This window comes from Chrysemys picta, chromosome 8, assembly GCF_011386835.1.
Source record: "Chrysemys picta bellii isolate R12L10 chromosome 8, ASM1138683v2, whole genome shotgun sequence".
NCBI classification, from domain to species: domain Eukaryota; kingdom Metazoa; phylum Chordata; order Testudines; family Emydidae; genus Chrysemys; species Chrysemys picta.
This window is the reverse complement of record NC_088798.1, coordinates 67,428,688-67,452,686: the sequence shown is the minus strand read 5'-3', so window position 1 is coordinate 67,452,686 and position 23,999 is coordinate 67,428,688. Positions and strand designations below refer to the sequence as shown.

At 50.8% G+C, this 23,999-nt stretch overlaps 1 protein-coding gene across 1 annotated transcript in view; it reads right to left on the bottom strand.

Moving 5' to 3' along the window:
• TMEM121 (transmembrane protein 121) overlaps positions 1-9,133 on the bottom strand; it is a 189,123-nt gene extending 179,990 nt beyond the window's left edge. Inside the window, exon 1 of the mRNA XM_065555737.1 lies at positions 8,912-9,133. The gene's annotated coding sequence lies outside the window, so the exon portion shown is untranslated. The remainder of the gene's footprint in view (positions 1-8,911) is intronic.
• Between the last annotated feature and the right edge of the window lie 14,866 nt (positions 9,134-23,999).

The window sequence follows — 23,999 nt, the reverse complement described above, 5'->3', positions numbered from 1 at the left end:
CCCAATCTTGTTCTTGGAAATGGTTGAACCATTTAGGCTGAAATGTTCACACACAAAAAAAGTCAGCCTGAGGTAGACACCTGGCATGGAAAATTTCAGCCCAAGCAGTTAAAGACTGGCCACGTTATAAGCAACTGAAAAGAGGGTCTTATAATGGGAAATCTTAGGCAGCGTTAAGTATAGGTGGTGCTACTATATAATAATTTGTTGAGCTCCAACAGTATACAACAGTGTTTAATTTGGACAGTTGGTGTGAATGGCTCACGGTGTTTATGATGGAAGTACATGTAAAGCTAGGTGGTGGATGCTGCAGTCTTTAGCAGTAATGGGAGGAGGCCTGGTGGAGGCTTGAGCCCCATATACACAGGATGTTTAGCAGTTCATAGGCTAGTTTGTATAATGGGTAGGTGGGTCACAGTTAGGAAGATGAATGTCTGGGTTCTTCATGGGAAGGGAGGGTTGGCTAGATATGGGGCATATTGCATAAAATATTTATAGCGTCTATGCGTTTTTTTCTGTCCCTCCCACCGTCTCTCTCCTCAGTGGAACGGGGCCCAAGGACACTTACACCTGATAGGTTGGGTTGGGTTTGAAATTCAGGGAAAAGAGAAGGCCCAGCCCTACTTCAGACCCATAGAGTGCCTCATTCCTGTCCTGCCCACAGAGCCCTCCACTTGCTTCCCTCCATCTCCCTCAGCAGCCAGCCATAGGCTCAGCTCACTCCTTCCTTCTGCACTGCATGAGGCACAGCATGTAGGGGGATTGGCAGATGTGCTAAATTAACTCACAGCCCCCCACCCTCTTGCGCCCCACTGTGGGTTCCTCCCCTGGCTTCCCCAGAGTCACTCCCAGTGTAAGCTGACACGGATGAATGGCCTCCACTAGCAGTTGTGCCTGCCTATGCTGAGGCTGACTGTGGTCCTCTCATTCTTGCATTGCAGATGCACCAGTCTCTAGCTGTTACGATCCGGGTGACACCAGACATATACAGGTGCCTTATGCTGCACATGAGTCTTCATGGGCAGTGTTGAGGAGGCTGCCAGTGACTTGCTTCTCTCCTGCCCCCACACAAAGATGTTGTATCTGACTGCCCCCAGCCAGCTGCTCCAGCCCCTGAGGGAGGCAGAGCAGCTTTCAACAGCCAAAGGGCTGGATACCATAGTATTTGATGTGACTGGAAGGCGGAGACAGCTCTCCAGCAGTTTACACCCATTCAGGTTTCTGTAGGGACTACTCTTATCCAGCGACACTGGGAGAGAAGAACCAGAACGGCACATAGACCAGCCCCATCACATAAATATCACTCCCCAAATCCAAGCACCGGCTCAGAGGCTGTCCAGAGCTGGTATCATGATGGATTCCTCTTCCCTCCACCTCAGCCCGATCTACTGCTGCCCACCTGAATTAACCTGATTCTGCCATGGGGGAGCAGAGCTCCATAGCCAGCTCCTCTCATTCCACTGACACCCTTTCCAGGGCTAGCATCACAGAAAGGTCTGGTGTGGGAGGGAACTCTCCACTTGGCACAGGTAGATTTTGGGGGTGCTCGGTGGCAGTTTCAGGAACGTGGAGAGCTGCAGTGGCAGCTGTGCAGGTGCTGGAAACAGGAAAAAAAAAGGACTAGAATCTCCCCTTTGCAGAGAGCCCTTCTGACATGGTACTCGGACACGGCGCTCACTCTATTTTTCACACCAGGAAACGAAACTTTTTTGAGGGGGAGGGATTGAGAGAGAATCCTGCACAAAAAGCATTTCCCACAGCCTGCCCTATGCTGGATCCCCCAGATCTCCAGCTTCAACTAACAGCTTCCTTTCCCAAACACCCAGGATTCATTTCTCACCAAAGCCTGCAGTGAACTCGGGCACCGTGCCATCAAACAATGCTGCTGGGGAAGGGATTGTTCTGCCCGAAAACTCTTGCTTCAGGGTCAGGTAGGAGGAGAAAACTGGCTTCTTGGGAAACACAAATATCTTGGATAATTAGATAAGATGGCAGGGAAAATGAGGAGGAACAGATAAACCCATAAATCTGAACACTTCCGATCTTCCATTGTTTTTTATTGTTTTCTGCAACTGAAAACCACTCACAATAGTTTTGCTCCAGGGCGATTAAATTGCCAAATGTGCCTCCTAGCAGCTCTCTGGAGAGATCCATATTTACATACAAGGCGTACTATCAAAGCAACGGCAGCTAATTGAGGAGAAGGCACAGCAAGTAAACACAGATGGCTCCCATTCAGCTGGACCTCTCCATGCCATTGCTATGAAGCACAAAGCCAGTGCCCCTCATTCCTGGCACCTGTGAAGCAGAGAGACTTAGAACCTTGATATGGGACCGCCTGAGATGTTTGTGTGCCCCTCTGGGGAGAGGGGGAAAGGGCCTGGATTCCAGCATCACAATGCGTGTGGAGAATACAAAGAACCCTTTGAATGAGAAGGAAAGCTGGAGAATTGAAGAGAGAATTGATTGTTCATAAAGGCGGCCTACAAAAAGTGCTGAGATATGCCTCTACACACACACACACACACACACACACACACACACACACACACAGCTTTGTGAAGAGATAAGGCTAGAGAAGTCAAGGCTGCCCGGGAAGTGGAAGTGAAGGCAGAGAATAGGGTGTTCTAGGAAGCTCAGGTAGATGACCTTGGAGCAGAGGGGTTATATGTTTCAGCCTCTTTTCCTGCTAGGGGTTTAGGTTCAAAACCCAGACAAAGGTCAAAACTAAGATTCCTTCCCCTAGTCACTGGGAGTCAGTGTTTACATGATGTTTACTATGCTTGTCTCTCAGCCAGCAGGAGCTGCAAGACTAGAATGATCGGATGGATCAGGATAGAGTTGCATTGGCTGAACTTTGTCATGGAGGCGTTAGGTCAAATATGGGGGCACTGATGGATTGCACAGTCCAGAGGCAATGTCTGAGACCCACAGTGTTCTATTGTGTCACAGCCTGGAGCCCCCTGCAGTACAGGAGGTGCAGTACATACACTTCAGGGCTTCATCCTGCTCTCCTTTCCACCAGCATACAATGGGAGTAATCCCAGTGATATGAATAGAATCGCACCAGTGTGAGAGGAAAATCAAGCCCAGACTATTTCCCATCTGGAAATGTTATCCTTGCACAATTATCATGTAAACCAGAGCTGAGAAAGCAACAGCTTGTCCCTTCCCTGTCTCCAGCCCATCCTCCGGGGAGGCAGGGCAGGACTGTACTTGGGACTGCTTAGCCCAGTCTACCTAAGAAGGATTTCAAGCTGTGGGATTTCCACCACTTCGTTTGGGAAGCTGTACCACAGTGTAAACAACCTCAACATTAGAGACCTTTTCCTGGTTCTCAGCCCCACTAGTTTTCTGCTTGATTATATCCCATTATTCCTCCTTATATCCCGTCTCACTCCATTAAGTCATTCCAATGACTAGAAGCCGCTGGACAACCAGGAATCAGTGGACTTAGGGTCTATCCTGTAGTACCTGCTCTAGAACCTCAGATGAATCACTTCATTTCTCTGAGCCTCTGTTTCTTCTCCTACCCCGTCTGTCTGGTCTGTTTAGACAGTAAACTCTTCAGGGCAGGACCTGCCTTTCAGTAGGGATGTGTACAGCACCTAGCACAACAGAACCTGTATCTGAGTTGGAGCCTTTAGGCTATAATTATAATATAATATAAATATTACTGCTATGATATAAAAAACAAAGAGGAAGCTAGCAGGAATATTAACACAGCTGCATTGCACACCTGTACAATTTATGGTGCACATTGTACAGTCACAATAATAATATATCAACCTACATATTTAACTAGGAAACCAGGAATAGAAAATATTACATCTCCTTAGCTAGGTGCTAGTACAGCACCCTCCAACATAGCATCTGGGCATCTCCCAGGGCTGTGGGGATTTATTCCCAAAGAACTCCTGGGAGGGAGAGAAATTCCACCTCTTTGTTACATCCAGGGATCAAAGGCCCAGCTCCTCAAAGGTATTTAGGATCCTAAATTCCATCAACTTCACACAGCTGGTCTAAAGCAGAGCTGGGAACTGGTCACAGGTCTCCTGCATCCCAGCTTAGAGCTCCAACACAATCATTGCTGTTAAGTAAGGGGTGTCTCTCTTGGCTTTTTGAGATGAGGTGAATGGGGCAGGGTTTGAGTTCCCATTTCTACCGCGGCTATTGTTTGGCTGGAAGCAGTTTTCTGTAAAACTGGGTTAAGCAGGCAGCCGAACATTTGTTTCCTTTGGGACGGCTGCATCCTTGCAATGGGAACAAGAAAGAAACCAATTTTCTATTCAATTCAAACTATCATAAGATGCAGCAAAAATCATGGCCAGACCCTAAAATCACATGATCCACGTTGATTTTAATTTTTGTAAACCCTGATTTTCTCTGGCCCTGGAGGCTCTGGCGGGGGGATTTTTTGGAAGGTTTTGCTGTTTCTGTTTCTCTGAGATACTTACATTCTCCCTCATGCACATTACCCCGCAGCAGCTCTGCACCTGACAGCCAGAGCAGGGAGAATGTGCATGGTGATGTCACAAAGGAAGTGGGGACTCACAAGGGATGGACAGAAGAGACCCCACCCTGTCTCCCTGTCTCTTTTGATGTGGGAAAAGACTAACCCAGCTTCTTGACCCCCAGACTCTGGGGAGTTTATGGGGGCCCCATAGGATCTGAATTCATTCCAGTAGGTCTAAATATTCCCACATAATTACATGCATCTCAGGGCTTGTCTTCACTACCCGCCTGGATCGGCGGGTAGAAATCGATCTCTCGGGGATCGAATTATCGCGTCTTGTCGGGACGCGACAATCGATCCCCGAATCGATGCACGTACTCCACCAGCGCAGGTAGGAGTAAGCGCCGTTGACGGGGGAGCCGCGGCGGTCGATTTGCCGCCGTCCTCACAGTGGGGTAAGTCAGCTCGGATACGTCAAATTCAGCTACGCTACTCGTGTAGCTGAATTTGCGTATCTTAAATTGATCCCCCCCCCCCCCCAGTGTAGACCTAGCCTCAGATGCTAGCCTCATCCCCGCTGGTGAATGGTATCAAAGCCCCACAGAGCTTTCCCTTTGGAAGTCCAGCTTTCCTAGAGGAGAGCTTTGCATGGCGCTCTGCAGGCTGGGAGACACTAGCTCAGCCTGACCACTAGCATAAGGGCGAAGGGCCATTCACTGAGCATGCTCTGCCCCAAGTCCCCCAGAAGATTCACACAGGACTTGCTCAGCTGCAATGTGCCTGATGATCATAGAACGCTCGGATGAAGGTGGAGGGAGAGGCATTTCCGCAGGCATCCAGATCACGACACACTGGGGGCTTGGAAGGTAGGGAACGGGATGTTGGAGTTGGTTTGGAACTGAGGGGAGCCAGGGGGCTTGGAAGGCAGGGAACGGGATGTTGGAGTTGGTTTGGAACTGAGGGGAGCCAGTGCAGAGCATGGCCCACCTGCAAGATTTTGTCCATCTCTCCAGGTAAGAAGATATGGTATGATGCAGGGGACTCAGAGCAGTGCATGGCAGGAGCCCAGGTCAGAAGAGACAGAGGTCTCTCAATGATTCCTTAGTCTATCTGAATGGCTTCCAAGTAAAAAGATGTGTTTTCCATCTACCAGCCCTGCAAACTTTCCCTCAAGTCTGGAAGTTGAGCTGGGTTCTTTCTGACTTACATATCACCATCAGGAACAAGGATCCTGCAGTTAGTCAGCACAGATGCCAGCGCCCTCTGCCATCATTGGGCCAGCCAGTCAGGGCTAATGTGGGTAGAATCCAGCTCTCTCTCCTGTCACAGGGCTGGCCAGGTAGGGCTATTGGGGGTAGATTCCAGCTTCTTCTCCCATCTCTGGGCTGACTTTGCAGAGTTGTAGGGGATGGTGCAGCCATATTGCAGAGGGACACACAGAACTTTGAACTCAGCTCTTGGCCACAGAAGAGATCTCCAGTTCCCCCTTAAGGAGCAGCACAGTATGTACAGAAGCTTGTGTCTCCACCCTGACTGCTCCATTCGCTCCTAGTGAGCAAGTAACAGTGATTCCAGAGAGCCATGAGCTAGAACCCTAGAATGTTTTTGAAAATCTATGTTCTAGAGCATTATTCTGGGCAGGTCTCTAGCCTGCGTTATGCAGGAGGTCAGACTAGATGATCACAGTGGTCCCTTCTGGCCTTGGAATCAATAATATTTTAATTGAACCCCTTCCAGTTCTGGGAAAGTCTGGATCTGGATCCAGAGATAAATGCTGCAGTTTTGGCTCATCTTTCTAATGGGCACTGACAGAAATCCTGAATCCACATGCTCCCCTCAGCTGGATTCACATCTCAGCTTCCCAGCTCAATCCATGGAAGGAAAAATAGACTGCAAGTGGGAATATGTCATTATGCTCCAGTTATGGAAAGGTCCCTGCCTATTCCCAGCAGTTATAATCTTCCCCATTTCTTGCAGTAGAAAATGCATAGCATTGTCTTCTGAGGCAGTCTCTGCTTTAGACACCACTGCACAACAACAACAACAGTAACAACAATCACCTAACTCTTACACTTGTCATCAGTAAGGGCCTTCGGCCTGACCAAAGGAAATGCCTTCTGGGAGTAGAGAGTCAGATTATTTGTATTCATTATTTTCATGGCAGTAGCACCTAGCAGCCCCACAGACCATGTCTCCCCTGGGTTAGGTGCAAATACAGAGCAAGAAGTCTCTGCCCCAAAGAGCTTTTCCTGTGAGTGTTAACCTCAGCTGCTGCCTCTCTCCCGGGTAGCACTGCATGACACTAGCCTCTGATATCTACTTCCATTAGCCCTAGCTTGGCTTTGGGAATGTTGTGTTGCTGCTGCAAATTCATTTGCCATGGAAAAGGGAGCTGTGGGGTTTTCTTAATTACCATAATGGGATTATGGTAATTAAGCAAATGGGTTTAGTGTCTGACTCCCCTGCAATGATACTCACATAAACCTGAGAGCACAGGGTCAGCTGCGCCTCTCTCTTGTACCATGCAGCTGAGCGGCTGTGTAGGAAACCAACACTTCCATCAGACATTGCCCCTTTTCTTTTTCACCACTACCCAGTGACATCACAAACAAGTGCCAGTGGCATCAGACTCTGTTGCCATGACAAAGATCATGATGCAGTGTTGACTTCCCCTGTATTTTAGCAGCAGGGGCACATGGAGTGTTGCTAATCAACCACTGAGAACTGCACATCAGCGGGGTTCACCCTAGCAGACACATGTCTGGGAAAGTGAAGATCTGACTCCAAATGGCCTGGCTGAAATACTGCATGTCAGTCACACCCAGGAGAATCCTCAAACCAGGCACAAGGGATGAAGCTGGGGTCCGGAGAACATCTGAGAAATCCAGCCATTCCCTTTAGCTTCACAGAGCACTGCAGAAACACAAGGGCCCTGAATGGGCAGCTCGCTGCAGTTATGATTAACGAGCTGCCAGAAATATCTCAGCCATGTATGTGTGCAAAGGAAACATTCCCATCCACAGTCCCGGGCAGAGCAGCTGGGAGCCCTTTCCCTGCTGCCATCGCCGATCCACTCACAAGATGTGAGTACTAAATGTGAGCACTCAGGTAAGAGAGCTGCCTTCCTATCTGCAACATCCCCCTTGCCTCCTCAGGCAATTACACTTCAGCCCCCAGCCCCCATGCTGAGAGACAGCTCAGCCAGCAGCAATCCTGGACTGCAGGAGCCTGTTGCCAGCATGGGCCTATATGGTGGGCTTCCCAGCTGAAGTGATGTTCACTGTTCAAGGCAGGAGACAGAAGGGGACAAGATTTTACCTTCTTGTTTCCCCGTAATATTTAGCACCTGCCTCGATCCTCTAACAATCTGCCCCTCTCAGGCAGGAGACAGCTACAGGGGGACATTACATGGGGGCTTAAGTCCCCAAGGCGAAAGGGAGCAAGTGATGGACAGTTCCTTGCTGATCCCCGTCTCCCTTTTCATTGGTATAGCTTCTGGGGCACCGGTGCCAGCATGAACAGTCATCCTGATACACACAACAAGCCTCACAGAGCCAGAGCCCTTCCAGAGCACTGCTCCGCCCCAGGGAGCTGGGGGAGAACCCAGCTTCCTCCCCAGGCAGGAAGGGAAGAGCCCTTGGAGTTCTACCCACTGAAGTCTCCGGCAGGAGTGGCCTTAACTTTACTGCCTGCTTACAGGGATGCAGCTGTCTGTAACAAGTAGCTGGGGGAGGTGGAGCGGGGCAGTGGTGTCAGATGGGCGGGAGACTGAAGCTCGGGCACTGGCCCATGCACGTTGGTGGGGTTTTATGGCCAGTTGCCTCCTCACTCCTGCAATAATCGTGCCCATGGTTATGTTGATTGATGCCAGCCCTTCCCTGCCCATGGGGTGCCGGGGGAGATCCAGGGAGTCGGGCTCTCCCCCCTCTCCCCCATGGGAATAGCCTCTCCTAACACAGAGCTTGTCTGGCGGGAGCTGTAGCTTCCTCCTCCATGCACAGTTCAGGGAAAGCCTGGCTTCCTCCCGCAGCTGCCCATGAGTCACTCAGGCTGGGCACAGGACGGGTGCAGCCCTCCGACTGGCATGCCTGCCACCCGCGGGAAGCCCCAGCCTTCGCCAGCTGAGCGAGCGCCTGGGGCAGAGGGGGCTTCCCTGTGGGAGGTGGCAGCCCGAGCCACACTTCAACTAGTGCTCGCTGCCCGAGCAGATCCGCGGGAGGCGGCGGGGGGACCCTATTGACCCCCCCGCCCATCCTCCCTTCGGTTGGGTCTGAGTCCCTCCCCCCGTCGGGAAAAGGCTCCGACCAGCCATGCCTCTGCGCCGGAGCAGGGCTCGGAGCCCGGCTCTGCTCCACGCCAGGGAGTCAGGCAGAGCCGCGTGAGAGGGCGGCCAGCCCCCGGCGCCCCGGAGCCAGCGCAACGCAGCGCAGCGCAGCGCTTGCCCCCTTCTCCTACCTGGGAGCTGTCCAGAGGCTGTAATCCAGCGGCGGCTGCCGGGCTCTGCTCACCTCCCTCCGTGCCGTAAATCCTGGCGGGGATCACGCGGCGGGAAGCCCGAGCTGGCTACTCCCGGGGCTGGGGCAAACCCCCAGCGCGCTGTGGCCCCGGCGCTGTCCCCAGGGCGCAGAGCGGGCGGCGCAATCCCCGCCGCTCAGAGCCTGCCGCTCGCCACTGCCCGGCCGGCGCCCGCCGCCTCCCGAGCGCTCCCTGCGCTCCGTTTCGCTCGCCGCCGATTGGCCGCTGGCTGCTGTGCAGGGTCGGCCGGCATCGCCCGCGCCTCCAGCCTGCGCCCCCGCCACCGCCCTGCGTCCCGCCAGCCCTGGGCAGGGCGCACACCGGGGAGCGCGGAGCAGCTGCTGCCGAGGCGGGGGCGGGCGGCAGGCGGGGGGGGGCGGGCACGGGGGATCTCCGCGGCTGCTCCTCGCACAGATCGGGGAAGCTGGGAGGAGGCAGCGGGGAGCGGAGCAGTCGGTCTGGCCGCCAGCTGGGCTTCGTGCCGGGGAAAACCCGACAGATTGGGGGCGCAAGGGGTGGGGCTCCGAGCCCTCCTCGGGCTCTGGCCGCAGGGGCAGCACAGAGCAAGGCACCGGCTGGGCCGCTGTCTTTCCGCCTGCCTCAAGTTTTCTTCGCTCGCCGGCCCTTAAGTGCCCAGTGGCCCCCGATCAAGTCCCTCCCGCACAGGGGCCCAGACGGGCTCTGCCCGCTCCCTGGGGCACGTCCCGCTCTCAGAACCGAGTTTGGCACTTTGGAAACTGGCAGCGGCGGGGAGGGTGTCACGCTCACTTTCCAGCCGGGACAAAGCTCAGGGGGACCCAAACCCAGCCCGGGGGAACCCAAGAGATGGGGGCAGTTCAAGTCAGGGGGTCGGTGGGCGTGTGTCCCAATCAAACCGAGCTCCAGCTGCTTTCAGCGGCGCCCCTTAGTCCCTGCTGCACGGGGTGGGCCTGTGGAGCCGAGAAAGGGCAGGGCTGTGCCACTGAGCCACTTCTCTGCGCTGAAATGTGGAGAAGGCACCACCCCTCTCCCCCGCCATCTACACCACTCCCCTGGAGAGGGGACTGACCCCCGAGTGCCCAGAGAATCTACTTGCATGGCCCACACAGGAGGGCCTGCAATGCCCTGTGCCTTTCATTGGGAGCAGTGACAGCCTCCCCAGGCACCACTGTCAGATCCAGGGGTAATCCACCCCCTCCCCCAATTCCTTGCCTTTCACGCCCTCCCTTAACACCAGGAGTCACAAAGCTACTTCGCCTGCGGCATCCCCATGGCAACCTGAACTCTGACCCACGGACGCCCTGATGAACTCCCTCCCCAGAGACAGGCACGCTGGGAGGATCCCCTTTTTCAAACTGTTGCAGTAGGTGTCCTTTCTTCTAAGGGAAGGGTGAGATCACGCAGGGCCTGGGCTGGACTCTGCTGAAACGCACCTGCCTGCTGGAGGCTCTCTTTAAAGAAGCCAAACGTTAATGCTCAGCATAGGGTCCCATGGGGCTGGTGCATAGCCAGTGCTGCAGTGGAGCGCTGCACTGACAGATCTCCTCTCCCAGAGGCTGAGGGGTGGTGATAGTGTTAAAGGGAAACAGGGGAGTTGATGGTTGAGGGAAGTGGGGAAGCTTGTGCCCATATGGAAAAGTTTAAGGTGCTGATCCACAACCCACCAGTAACAAGGCAAACATATTCATTGACTCCAATGGGCATTGGAGCAGGCCTAGCTGCTCTAGGTTTCCATCTAGACACCTTTAAACGTTTTAACGTGGCTAAAAGACTCCACCTTTCCCCTCCTACACTCTGTGCCAGTGCCGGTCCTTTTCACTCCCACTGCATCCCCTACACACATGCCCTCTCATCTTCCCTGCCACACCTTACCATCCTATAGCTTGTTATGGCCAGAAGGGACCACTGTGATCATTGCTCTGACCTCCTGCATCACACAGGCCATGGGACTTCCCTGAATTAATTGCTGCTTCAAGTCCAATACCTGTCGTTGAACTAGAGCAGAGCTTTTAGAAAAATATCCAGTCTTGATTTAAACATTGCCAGTGATGGGGAATCCACCACATGCCTTGGTCAGTTGTTCCAAGGGTTAATAACCCTCATTGTTAAAAAAGGATGTCTTATTTCCAGTCTGAACTTGTCTAGCTTCAGTCTCCAGCCCCTGGTTCTTGTTATATCTGTCTACTCAATTGAAGAGCCCATTATCAAATTTCTGTTCCCACGTAGGTACTTATACACTGTGATCAGATCACAACTTAACTTTCTCTTTGATAAGTGGCATACATTGAGCTCCTTAAAAAGAAGAACAGGAGTACTTGTGGCACCTTAGAGACTAACAAATTTATTAGAGCATAAGCTTTCGTGGACTACAGCCCACTTCTTCGGAGAAGTGGGCTGTAGTCCACGAAAGCTTATGCTCTAATAAATTTGTTAGTCTCTAAGGTGTGGACTACAGCCCACTTCTTCGGATGCATCCGAAGAAGTGGGCTGTAGTCCATGAAAGCTTATGCTCTAATAAATTTGTTAGTCTCTAAGGTGCCACAAGTACTCCTGTTCTTCTTTTTGCGGATACAGACTAACACGGCTGCTACTCTGAAACCTGTCATTGAGCTCCTTAAGTCTTTCACTATAAGACAGGCTTTCCAATCCTCTAATTGTTCTCATGACTCTTCTCTGAACCCTCTACTATGTTTCAACATCCTTCTTGAATTGTGGGCACCAGCCCTGTACACAGTATTCCTGTAGTGGTCGCACTGGTGCCAATGCAGAAGTAATAGAATCTCCCTACTCCTACTCAAGATTCCCCTGTTTCTAGAGCCAGGGAGTGCATTAGCCCTTTTGGGAGCTTACATTCAGCTAACTATCCTGGGAAGCAGTGAATCTCAAAAGGACTTGGGTCATAGTGAATAGAGTACTCCATCTTATAAATATGGTCGACATGCTTTGTTCCTAGATGTATAACTTTACATTTAGCTGTATTAAAACACACATTGTTTGCTTGCGCCTCACGTTATCAAGCAATCCAGATCTGCCTGTGTCAGTGATTATTTTCATTATTTATCACTCCTCCAAACTCAGTGCAATCCATAGACATTGTCAGGAATGATTTTATGTTTTCTTCCATGTCATTGAAAAAAGTATTAAATAGTATAGGGCCAAGAACTTGTCCTCACACCTTCTCAGTAATAATTCCCCATTTAGCATAACATTTTAGGTCCTATCAGTTAGCCAGTTTTAATTCATTTAATGAGTTTCATGTTGAATTTGTATAGTTCTCGTTATTTAATCAAAATACCCTGTGGTATGAACTCAAATGCCCTACATAAGTCTAAATATATACATCAACACTATTACCTTTATCAACCAAAATTGTAATCTCATAAAAAGTCAAGTTAGTTTGACCTGATCTATTTTGCCATAAACCCATGCTGATTTGCATTAATGATATTACCATTTTTTAATTCTGTATTAAGTCCCATATCAGCCATGCCATTATTTTGCCCAGAATCAGTGTCAGGTTGACAGACCTATAATTATCCAGGTCATCCCCATTTACCTTTTTTAAAATATTGGCACAACAACATTAACTTTCTTCCAGTGTTCTGGAATTTGCCCAGTTTTCCAAGACTTATTGAAAATCAACATAAATAGTCTAGAGAGCTCCTTAGCCAGCTGTTTTAAAACTCTTGGATGCAAGTTATCTGGACCTGATGATTTAAAAAGTCTGACTTTAGTAGCTGTTTTTAAACATCCTTCTAAGTTACTGTTAGAAATGGAAAGCATTTCATCATCATCTGATATTTATCATCATCTGTCTTTCCCCAAATACAGAACAAAAATATTTATTGAGCATTCTAAATTTTCTGCATTATTGTTGACAGTTCTGTTATTTCCATCTAGTAATGGACCAATACCATTGTTAGGGATCCTTTTGTTCCTAGTATACTTAAAAATCCTTCTTATTGTCTTAAACTCTTCTGGCCATAGGTCATATAGTATGTCCTTTTGCTTCCCTTACCAATTTTCTACAATTTCTAATTTCTCATTTATATTCATAGTCATCAACTTTCATTTTATCCTATTTTTATTTAGCTATATATTTATTTATTATTGGTGCTTTCGCTTCCCCTCTAAGCCAGGCTGATTTTTGAACCAATGTAGCCTTCTTTCCCGATTGTGGGATAGTGGCTTTTGGGCATCTAGTCAAATGTTGTTAAAGTTCCCGATTATTATTCACATTTCCATTTACATTCTTCATCCAGGCTGATTTGGCTAATAGTTGTTTTCAACTTTGTGAAATTGGCCCTTTCAAAGCACCAAGTATTATATTACTGCCCTCATCTCCCTGTTCCTTCTCTCCTTCCCCTCTATGTCTCTCTGTTGCCTACTCCTTTCCATGCTCCCCTCCCCTGCACTCCTGTGATGTACAGTAACAGACACACATACCTCTGTGAATCTGTGATACTGTGCCACACCCATAGCACCTGACTGGGACTTTGAGTGCTACCCCAATTCAAATGCTAATAATAGTTTCACGGGGGCCTCTATTGGTTCAGAGAAGCATCCATCCTTCTGAATTCCCCTAACCATTTGCTTTTCTCCCATGGCTAGCGTAGAGGTGTATATATGCCATGATGAGATTACCATGAGGTACAAGACACAAGTCCTGGATCACAAACATTCTCATGATATATACCCGAAAAGCATACAGAACGGGAGATGCACATAACATTCTGCAGCCCCAGAGCCCTGGCTCACTTGGAGTCCCCGGAAAATGTTAAGCTGATGACAACTTTGGTGACTCCATTTTCCTGACAGGCAGTGTCACAGCTTTTGGATGCAAAAGTCCCCAGTTTGATATCTTGCTGGAATGGATTCTTCATGCATAGGGGTAATCCTTCACTGGCTCATCCCATGTTTGGCACTGCTGGATCAACTGCACCAGGGCTCGCGGGTTTTATTTCCCTGTATTTCATCAGGATGCATCTATTCTTCTCTCTGACATCAAGAGGCATTTCTGGTTTACTCTCCTCTTTTCAGGGGCTTCCAGTCACTTTGTGAAACAGCTTGTTTCCCAGGGAGAGTTTGGTTTTTGAAATTTGAAGATGATGCACTCAGCTGGGTTTTCCGTTGCATTTTTTTGAAACACCCTTATTGAAATATATAATTATTTCACTGCACTGTGCTGCTAGCTTGTGTCGCCCCAGGGAGTGCTGTCGCAGAGACCCCCTCTGAAGCACAGTTCCCTTCTGCTTCCCCCCTGGGGTAGTAATTTGCTGCTGGCCTAAACCAGGAGCAAAGGATGAGCCCCCTGCCCCCAATGCTGGTTCAGTTATGCAGGCCAGCACACCTGAAGCATGAATCCTAGGCTCCGCCCATTTCCCACGTAGCCAGGGGCATGTGCAGGAATTTAAACTTGGCCTGGGGACTGGAAGAGATCTGCAACTCTGCCATGGACCCAGGGGCCAGAGGAGCTTGCTTTCCCTGCCACAGCCCCAGAGGAGCTCTGTATCCCCATTGATTTCTGGGGGCCCATGCCTCTGCTTGACCCCTCTTGTGCATGCCCCTGCCTGCACTCCTGCTCACCTGCTCTAGTGAAGGAGGTTGCAGACATGTCTCCTGCTCCATGTACCTGAGTAATCCAGGCAGGAGAGTGCAAGGAGAGCCTTCACTGGCCTGGGCAGGCACAATGTAGCCCTGGGTGATTGCAAACAAACCGATGGCATCACATTTCAAAGCCTGCCCTGTTGCAGCATTAAAGGAACACGGCACAAGACTGCCATGTAAAGTCATAGCCATCTCCCTGAAGGCCCTGGCATCACACCATCTGTACAGAGCTATGATATCAAAGCCTGGAGCCCAGAGCCTGTTGGTGCAACCGTGTCATGCTCACTCTAGTGACAGGTAACACTGTGCTGCACGAGAGAGAAGAAAGGGGAGATCTTCCGCTCTTGCTGTGTCTGGACTTTGGACTCAATAGCAAGGTGTGTCGCTTCCTCAGCTCCTACCCTTGTGTGATGACATCACATTCATGCCAAGGATGATGACTGCACACGAGTGCTGTGCTCCAGAAGCATGTGTGCATCCCATTTCCCAGCCACTCTGGGGTGGGTGTGAGAGTGCTGTGTACACACACACACACACACACACACACACACACACCATGCACAGCCTTCCTGCAGCCTTGCCCAGAGCTGGGTGGGAGTGGGGCTGAGAGTCCCTTCCACCTTTCTGCAGGGTAGGTAGAGGTGCTGTGAATTGGGAGAAAGCGGGATTCCCACTCCCTCCGTGGGGCTGTGGGAGACACTGGGAAGCAGACAGGGCTACCTAGTGTCCAGTCCCTCATGTGACAGTGCATTGTGGCATTCCCACAGCCTAGCTGGGATACTCCCACATCCAGCTCCAGGATTCCCCTCCCTACCCATCAGGGGCTGCTGTGGTGCCTGGCCTCTCTGCGGCTCCCCATGCCACAATCCCTGGGGAGGTGGTGGAGCTGGTAGGGAAGGAGGGGAAGGACTGCAGACTCACGAGTGGGGAGAGGTCTGAAAAGGGATGGGCCAGAATGAGGAAGGAGAGATTATTTGCAAATATACAAATTAGTTCATTTCATAATTTGCATTAAATGTCCCCTGCGGAGTTACCAAGGTTTGAAGACAGGAGTATGTAGCCATCCCTCAATTTATTAAGCCTGGAAGAAGCCACAGGCAAAGGGCAATGGGGATTAGATGCCCCTTGGCCTGCCCAGTGGTGCAGGGGCACTGGTATGTGGCCTAGGGATGAGTGCAATGTGTTTGTGATAAATGAAAGGGGGTCGGGGGTAGCTCCCTTTTATGGACACCCAGCCAGCCAGTAGCTATAAAATCCCTCTTAGTATCTGTTCTCTAATTTCTCTACCTGTAAAGGGTTAAAAAGTCTCACTGCTATGCATAGATAAAAGGAAGTGAGTGGGCACCTGGCCAAAAGAGCCATTGGGAAGGCTAGAACTTTTTAAAATTGAAAAGACACCCTGTCTGTTGCTGTTCTCCCAGGGAGAGGACTGCAGCTATGCTGTAAGAAGCTTGGGCCAGGTATGAAAAAATCATCAGTATCATACCTAGAAACTACTAATTTAAAACCCCAGATATGTAAATAGATCAGGAAAGGTCTAGGAAGATGCGATTAGGTTTATGCCTTTTATTTCGTTATGTCCTTGATGGAATTAAACGCACACCATCCTGCCCGAATCCTTCGCGAGAGTTCTCCGTTCATGTCTTGGCGCATATTAACTTCTTGGCCCAAATATATGTACTGTTCCACTTCTTCAATTTCTTCTCCTGTTACCGTTATTCGGGCTTTTCGTAAGACGTCTGATCGCATGTATTTCGTTTTGCAACGGTTCATTTTCAGACCGACCTGACTGCTTTTCTTGTCGAGTCTTCGTAGCATGCTCTGCAGTTGGTTGGTGCTTTCGGCAATTAGTACTATGTCATCCGTGAATCTGAGTTGAGATAATCGTTCTCCATTTATATTAACACCACTCCTCCAATTGATCTTGTTCATAACCATTTCAAGGCAGGCGGTAATTCCTTAATTCCATCAAGGACATCCTCAAAGGAAAAATCGACAAGACCACATGTACAAATATCTTCAATTCAACAGTGCTGCTAGCCATGCTGTATGGCAGTGAAATGTGGGCACTGATGAAGAGAGAAGAACAGCGGCTGTCGGTAGCTGAAAGGGCAATGGAACGAGCTATGTTGGGAATTTCCCTTCTGGATCGTATCCCAAATGAAACGATTAGAGAATGCAGTGGTGTGAAAGATATTGTTGTGGAAAGCAGATATAATAAGATACGATGGATGGGCCACATAGCACGGTTCACCGACAATAGGTGGACCGCAATCGTTACTGAGTGGTACCCATGCGAACAGAAAAGACCACCTGGTCAGCCTCCAAGAAGGTGGGAAGATGACATTGTAAAACGTTTCGGATGAACGTGGAGAAGAAAGGCAAGAATGCGAGAAGAATGGCGGACATGTTAATGAGAGCTGAAGATCGATTGATCCAGGTGATCCAGGTGATGATTTCATTATGGCTTGTGGATTCCTCTGTGCTAACCCCAGGTGCTTTTGTTTTGCTTGTAACCTTTAAGCTGGACCTCAAGAAAGCTATTCTTGGTGCTTAATCTTTGTAGCTGCTCTTTTAAAATCTAGCAATAGCCTGAGTTCCCAGATGTATTTTCTTTCTTTTTTTTAAATAAAATGTACCTTATTTAAGAACAGAAGTGGATTTTTGTGTCTTAAGAGGTTTGTGCACATGTTAACTAGCTGGTGGCAACAGCTGATTTCCTTTTTTTTTTCTTTCTCAGCTCTTCCCCGAAGAGGAGGTGAAAGGGCTGGAGCGTACCCCACAGGGAGGAATTCCCAAGTGCGCCTTCCTGGGCTCTTACAGGAGTTCTGCACTTGGGTGGTGTCAGCATCTACCAATCCAAGATCAGAGAAAAGCTGTAACCTTGGGAGTTTGATACAAGCCTGGAGTGGCCACTATTAATTTTTAGAATCCTTGCGGGCCCCCACCTTCTGCACTCGAAGTGCCAGAGTGTAAAATTAGCCTTGACAGTGTTGCTGTTGCCATGGGGGACTAGGAGAGAGGAGGGGTTGAAGCTTGGCCATGTGGGCCCGCAGGTCTGGTTAGGGTCAAAGGTGAGCTGTGGTCTGTGCCCCTGTCGGTATACACACTACCCCACCTCCCCCGACACACCAGTGTGGGAGAAGAGAGGACAATGGGGAAGAATAGTGATAATGCCCAGCCCTGAGCTAGTGCTTCCCGCCATAGATCTCCAGACACTGTACAAGGGGCTTAGGACCGGGATCCCCCTGTTCCAGATGGGGAAACTAAGGCCAAGAGAGGGGAAGTGACTGCCCCACAGTTGTCCTGCAGGCCAGTGCCATTAGAACATTAGTGCAAACCCAAAGGAATGGGCCTGATTCTGAGCTCACTGTCTCACGTGTCACTTGGGTGTTACGCAACTGCCATCAGTCCTGCGTTACTTCAGTGTGTGCGAGTGCAGGATCAGCCCGGCATGCCTGGTGGGCTCATCGCACTGCACTTTGCCACACTTTGGAACACTCACCAACACTTTGTCAGGCACAAAAGCTGCCAGTGGCGCTCTGAGGCTGAGATTTTAATTACCAAAATGTTAACAAACTCAGAGCTGCTGAACTGCTCCCTTGTGTATAGCTGTTGCAGTGCTAAGGTCTCTGGTTACACTGCACAATGTCACCTGCCTGGCAAAGAAGACCATAGGGAAGAGACGGACGCCCTCCCACACCTCCTCCTGAGTCAGACAGTACGTGAGCTAAGGGGGAATGCGGTTATGGCCACATCGAATAGATGCTCCTATTGAATTACCCCTCTACTGTATGCGGGGTGGTCATGTAATGAAAGGAGCCAATCTGGGGAGCTGAATAAAAGTATGGAGGTAAATTAGAAAATCAACTGTGTTCATGTGGTGAGTGTAATCCGATCAGGCGCTCAAGCCCTGGGGCCATGCCCTAGCTGCACAACAAGGGATGGCTTGGTGCAGGGATCAGCGGGTGGAATTCGCTGATCTGGAGGAGGCAGGAGACCAGGCTATATGATCATAATGCTCCCTTCTAACCTTAGGAATTTATGCCTCCAGGCAGAGTCAGTGCTACATTAAGCTCCAGGATGCCTAGCAATGGCACAGAGATCTCTTTGATGTCCTGGTACTGACACTGCGCAAAGTGCTGTGAGAAACGCAGGAGACATTAGAGCCAGGCCCCTGGCTGCTCCTGGGCTAAACAGGACCAGAATCGACACCAGGCATCTGGGAATCCTGCTGCAGCATGAACTCCTCCCAGGATTGAGTAATACCCCTCACCTCCCACCCTCATCCACACACTCACAGCTCACAGCTCACTGCTGTTCAGTTTGTTACTGATTGCTTTGGAGGATGAGTGTTTGCCAGGCCCTCCAGGCAGCCCAGCTTCGCTCCCTCTGCCTGTGCTCCTGCAGTGCTGAACCCCCTGCCCCAACATGGGCCAGGAAAGCAGGGCGCTTGTAGCTGGTCCCAGTGGCTCAGCTTTCTGGGCCTCACACCTGGTGGTGAGCTCTGCTCCTAGGGATGAACAGGGCAAGGCCCATGCTCCTTTGGGGACAGGAATCACAGAGTCTGCCTCCTGCCGTCCCTGGCCACTCCCGTATTGATCAGGAGATTCCTGGTTGCAGTGGAAGGTAGCTGTCCTGGGAGAGGTGATAGCCACAGGGGGGAGTGAGGATGTGTCCAGTATCCAAGGCCAATCCCGTTCCTGTGCATGGTTTTCAGTATCAGGAGGGACCTTTGCTTGGTCCTATGTTCACAGGGAGCACAGAGAGTGGAGCCATCGGGCCAAGGGACCATGGTGCCCTTTCTTGCTAAGCAGACGGGCAGCTGCATGTTGTACTAGACTGAGCATTTTCAGGATGTGCAGCTCCATTCCTAGCTAAAGGGCAAGTTCCTGACTTGTCCTTCCAGTGTCACATGGGGAGTTAGGGGGTGCAAAGCTTACAGAGTGGCTTATCTCGATCACTGCTCTTTAGGGGCAGGGGTCACAGACTCCATGAGGCTATTCCTCCTCCCTGATCAGATGGGCATGGAGTGAGTGGAGACTTTGAGTAGCCCCATGCTCTGGCCCCCAGCTGAGTCAGCCTGAGGCGTGGTGGGGGAGTTTTCCCTCTCTGTTAGGGGCTGTGGCAGATCAAGGGGTAACCAGAGCAGGGATGGGGACTCGACACCCCATTCCTGGGGCAGCACAGCCAGATGCGCCCTTTACATGGGACGAGAGGTAAAGTCACAGCCGAGTCCATGCCGCATTGCTGAGCTTATCCTGACATTTAATATGAAGCCACTGATGAAGATGATGAGAATCAAAAACTTCCATCTGCTGCTCTTCAGCCATCCTCAGTGTCCATGTTGTGGTGAATATTACTTGACCATCTGTCAGGCTGATCAGAAACTGCAAATAATTCATTGTGAACAGTGTATTGTTTAGCTGAGATCTGTCAGTTTCCAATGCGACTCACATGGCTGCGTTGCTTTGGTGACCTCGGCAGATTTCCCTCTAGTCATTTTTAGGTAGTGATCACTAGTGCTGCTTTGAAAAACTCTTTTGAAGATTCAGGGTCTTCACTTGGTCTAAATTGCTGCAGCTCCACTGGAATCAGTGGGGCAGATTCTCAGCTGGGGTAAACAGGCATAGCAACATAGACTGCCATAGAACAATGCTAGTTTACGCTGACTGAAGATTTGGTCCTCTGAGGGTGCTCATGGCACCCGGCAGTGAGGATACAGCTACAGCCTTCAGCCAGAGAGCAGCATGCTAGCCAGGGTCCCCTCTATATGCCTTCTGCTGGGGCTGGGGCTGCGGCTGGATGCTGAGGGCCAGTTTCCTATTTCCAATCCTGCTGTTCTGTGCCACTCAGGGATTTTGCACCTAACTCGCCCAATGAGAATTCATAGAATCATAGGAGTACTTGTGGCACCTTAGAGACTAACAAATTTATTTAAGCATAAGCTTTTGTGGGCTAAAACCCATGCATGTATCCAATGAAGTGGGTTTTACCCCACGAAAGCTTATGCTTAAATAAATTTGTTAGTCTCTAAGGTGCCACAAGTACTCCTGGTTCTCTTTGCTGATACAGACTAACTCTGCTACCACTCTGAAACATAGAATCATAGAAGATTAGGGTTAGAGGAGACCTCAGGAGGTCATCTAGTCCAACCCACTGCTCAAAGCAGGACCAACACCAACTAAACCATCCCAGCCAGGGCTTTGTCAAGCCAGGCTTTTGCTGATTGGTGGGGGAAATGTGAGTAATTTCATCATACATCATAGAAATGCAGGCCTGGGAGGGACTTTGTTTTAGTTTTAGTCCCTCATACTGAATTCCACCAGCAGAGGGAGCTCTCAGCAGGCATACTGTCACCCCCTCACCAGCACAGGAGGCACATGGGGGGAGAGGAGGCGTGTCAGAAATGGGGTTGGGCTCCAACCCACCCCACCAATTCTCAGCTCATGTATGGACTCTTAAGGACCATACGCCACGGGCACAAACTAGAGCAGTCTGGAGGCTGCTCTAACTCATGCTGGGGCCAAGTACCCACTCACCCACAGAGTCAGGAAGCCAAAACAGGCTCCATGAGGCTCTCCCCTGCCCCCACAAGTCCCCTTCCCACAGCAAGCTGATCTCAAACACCAGGGAGCCTTGAATTATTCAGCTTTGTGAGTCTGTCAAAAGCAGGGGAAACCCAAAGCTTCTGCACAGAACAGAAAACAAGGAGCAAAGGAGCAGAACCTGGGGCAGGAAAAGGTCCTCCCCATATGCATGTAGCATTGGGTCAGATGGCTGAGGACAGCAGCCGCCAGATCAGATGCCTTCCTGTTTCTTCTGGAGGTCAGATCAATGGTACAGAGGTTGCTTGCGGTGAGATGGCGTGTGACTGATGACTGGCAGGGCTGTGTGGCCAAACGCCCCCAGAGTAGGTGCAATTCTACCATCCACACTACGTTTTTCCAGTGCAGCTCGTGTCCCCTGGGGGATGGGCTGCAATAAGCTAGCCCAGCGGAAGCTCAGTGTTGTTGGTAAAAGCTGCAAGCTCCCCAGAGTGCTTTGAGAGCCTGGTGTCTGGTGCAGTTACCCCAGCAAAGTGCTCCTAATGTAGACATGGCCACAATGAGACCCCCCACAGAATGACCCCTCCCCAGTTCCAATTGTTAGCTCCATTCCCCTAGAGGGAAAAACCACTTTCCTTGGCACTGTAAGAGCTAGCGACAGCGCTCCCGGCCTGATGCACTATGACTGCTCCCTCATAGTGGGAACCTGCCAGCCACGGGGGCGCTGAGGGTCCCTCTCTGCTTTGCAGGGAGCCGGGAAACAGAGCAGGGGACTCAAACTTTCCCAGGCCTGGGTTAAGACAACTTGGAAACAGAGCGGATTGCAGCAGTGAATTGGCCTGCTCCGGTTTCCCATCCAATGCCCCAGGCTCAGAGTGGGTGAGTGCACAGTGTGAGGGGGCGGGGGGTAGTTCCCATGCTGCTCCCCCAGCTTCCTTCCTGTTCCTTCATCCCAACAGCTCGTCCTTTGGGGACAATGCGGCTGCTGCTGGCTCTGATTCCCTACTTGTTCCTTCCCCAGGGAGGTGAGGGGGACCCAAGCAGCAGGAAGGGCTGGGAAGCTGCCTCTTCTCTGTGTGACTGTCACACTGCCCTTGCTTTCAGACAGAGAGCTTTTTGTTGCCTTCTTTCTGCACTGGGAATCAAGGGAGCTCAGTGTTTTTGGGAACCCATTAGCATCCAGCCGAGCAGGAGGGGGCAGGAAAGGCACTGCTCTGCCCATGGAATGCATGATGTGCATCCTCAGGCAAAGGAAACTGCTTCTCCCTGCCTGCTCCCCTTTCCTATGTCTCTGGGCCCCTGAATCCTCACCGTGCACTTGTGGGTCATTAAGGTTGGCAGACCAAGCAATCAAAGCCAAGATATGCAGCTGAGCTAAAGCTGTGCACCCAGCCTTAAATGTGCACAATGCTGACATTCAAGTGCTTAGAGTCGCATTCGTGCTGGCATCTTTGGCCCAGAGTGCTGTAAAGTCATTCTGCCTCAGATCTACCCTGCAATGGTAGGTCTGCAATTGAGGGTCTGAAGCAGCCAGGTGCTTATTTGGGAAGGGAAGAGGTTCAAGCAAGGGGCCCTTGAGATGTGCAGAGACAATGAGTGTTGCTGTGTTTGTGCTTGGTTCCCAGTCACTCCTGACAAACCTTTGTCTCATTAACACAAGGATTCAGCGTGAGAATGGGTCGAAACACAATGTAAATCCCATGGAGAGCTGTTCCAGGCTGGACTCTTTAAACCCCTCTTGTCCTCTGCTGGAAGAGCAGATTTGTTCTGTCAGTGAGCTCATAGCATGCTGAAAACAAGAAAGATGATCTCCTTCAATCAAAGTAATGACTGGATTGATTGTTCCTGGGAGGATGTTTAATACTGTACGTGAGGGTCTCCAAGCACTGCTTAGAGCCTCACATGGCAGCTGCTGGGCAAGCTTCCCTCACTCAGCTTTGCCAGTGCCCTTCAGCCCAGACCCGCAGCCCCGTTATCCCAACCCTGTGTTCCACTCCAGCTCTGCCAGTGCCTCTCAGTCCTGACCTGCAGTCCCCCTGCTTCCAGTCCTGGCCTATCCCAAATCTGTCACTGTCCCTCAGACCCAGCCACCGCTGCAGCACACCTCCCCTATTGCCATTCCCAGGCGTGTCCTGAGCAGAGGTTGCCACTTGTGCCAAACTATTGCCCTGCTAAATGGCTTCTGATGAGCACAGATGGTACCTAGGATGAGACCCTCTCCCCTCCTCCTCCAAAGCTGCAGACTAAGGTGCAAACACTCAGAGTGTGTGGGTCTGGCTCTGATGTGTCACTAGAACTGTCAGGGCCACATGTCATGGGATCAGGAGCCCCAGACAGTAAGGAGCCCTGTTGACTGGGACAGAGTTTGTCCCTCTCTTGCTGTTGTTCCACAGGGAAGGGCTGGTGGGCTGGAGCACGGGCAAAGATCTCTGGTGAAAAGGGATCCCTGAGCTCTCTGGCAGCTGCTGAATGTAGTAGGGATGAAGAGATAGGGGAAGGTGCCTCTGGCCTCTCAACTCTTCTCCCCCACTAGCCTAGGCGCAGAGTGTCACTAGCCCTAAAGTAGCCATAGTGCAACAGGGTGAGGGGGATCTGACCCTGTGGGCCAACCCTCAGCTTGGTTCTGGGCCCTGGCTCTGTGCCCGCAGTGCCCCACACTTGTCTCATGAGCAAGGAGGGCATGGAGAGTAGGCAGAACCCTGGCTGCACACAGGGAGGGAAGTAAGCTGCACCCTCTTCTGGCTTCAGTAATATATCCCTCCCTTCCTCTCTCCCTCCCTCACCAGCCCCCGAGGGATGGGATGCCCTGGGAGGAGCTGGGCCTCTCCCAGAGAGTTTCTTTCATCAGTAGAGCCTGCCAGGAATTCTGGGGAGTGTATTGCCTTTCCAAAAAG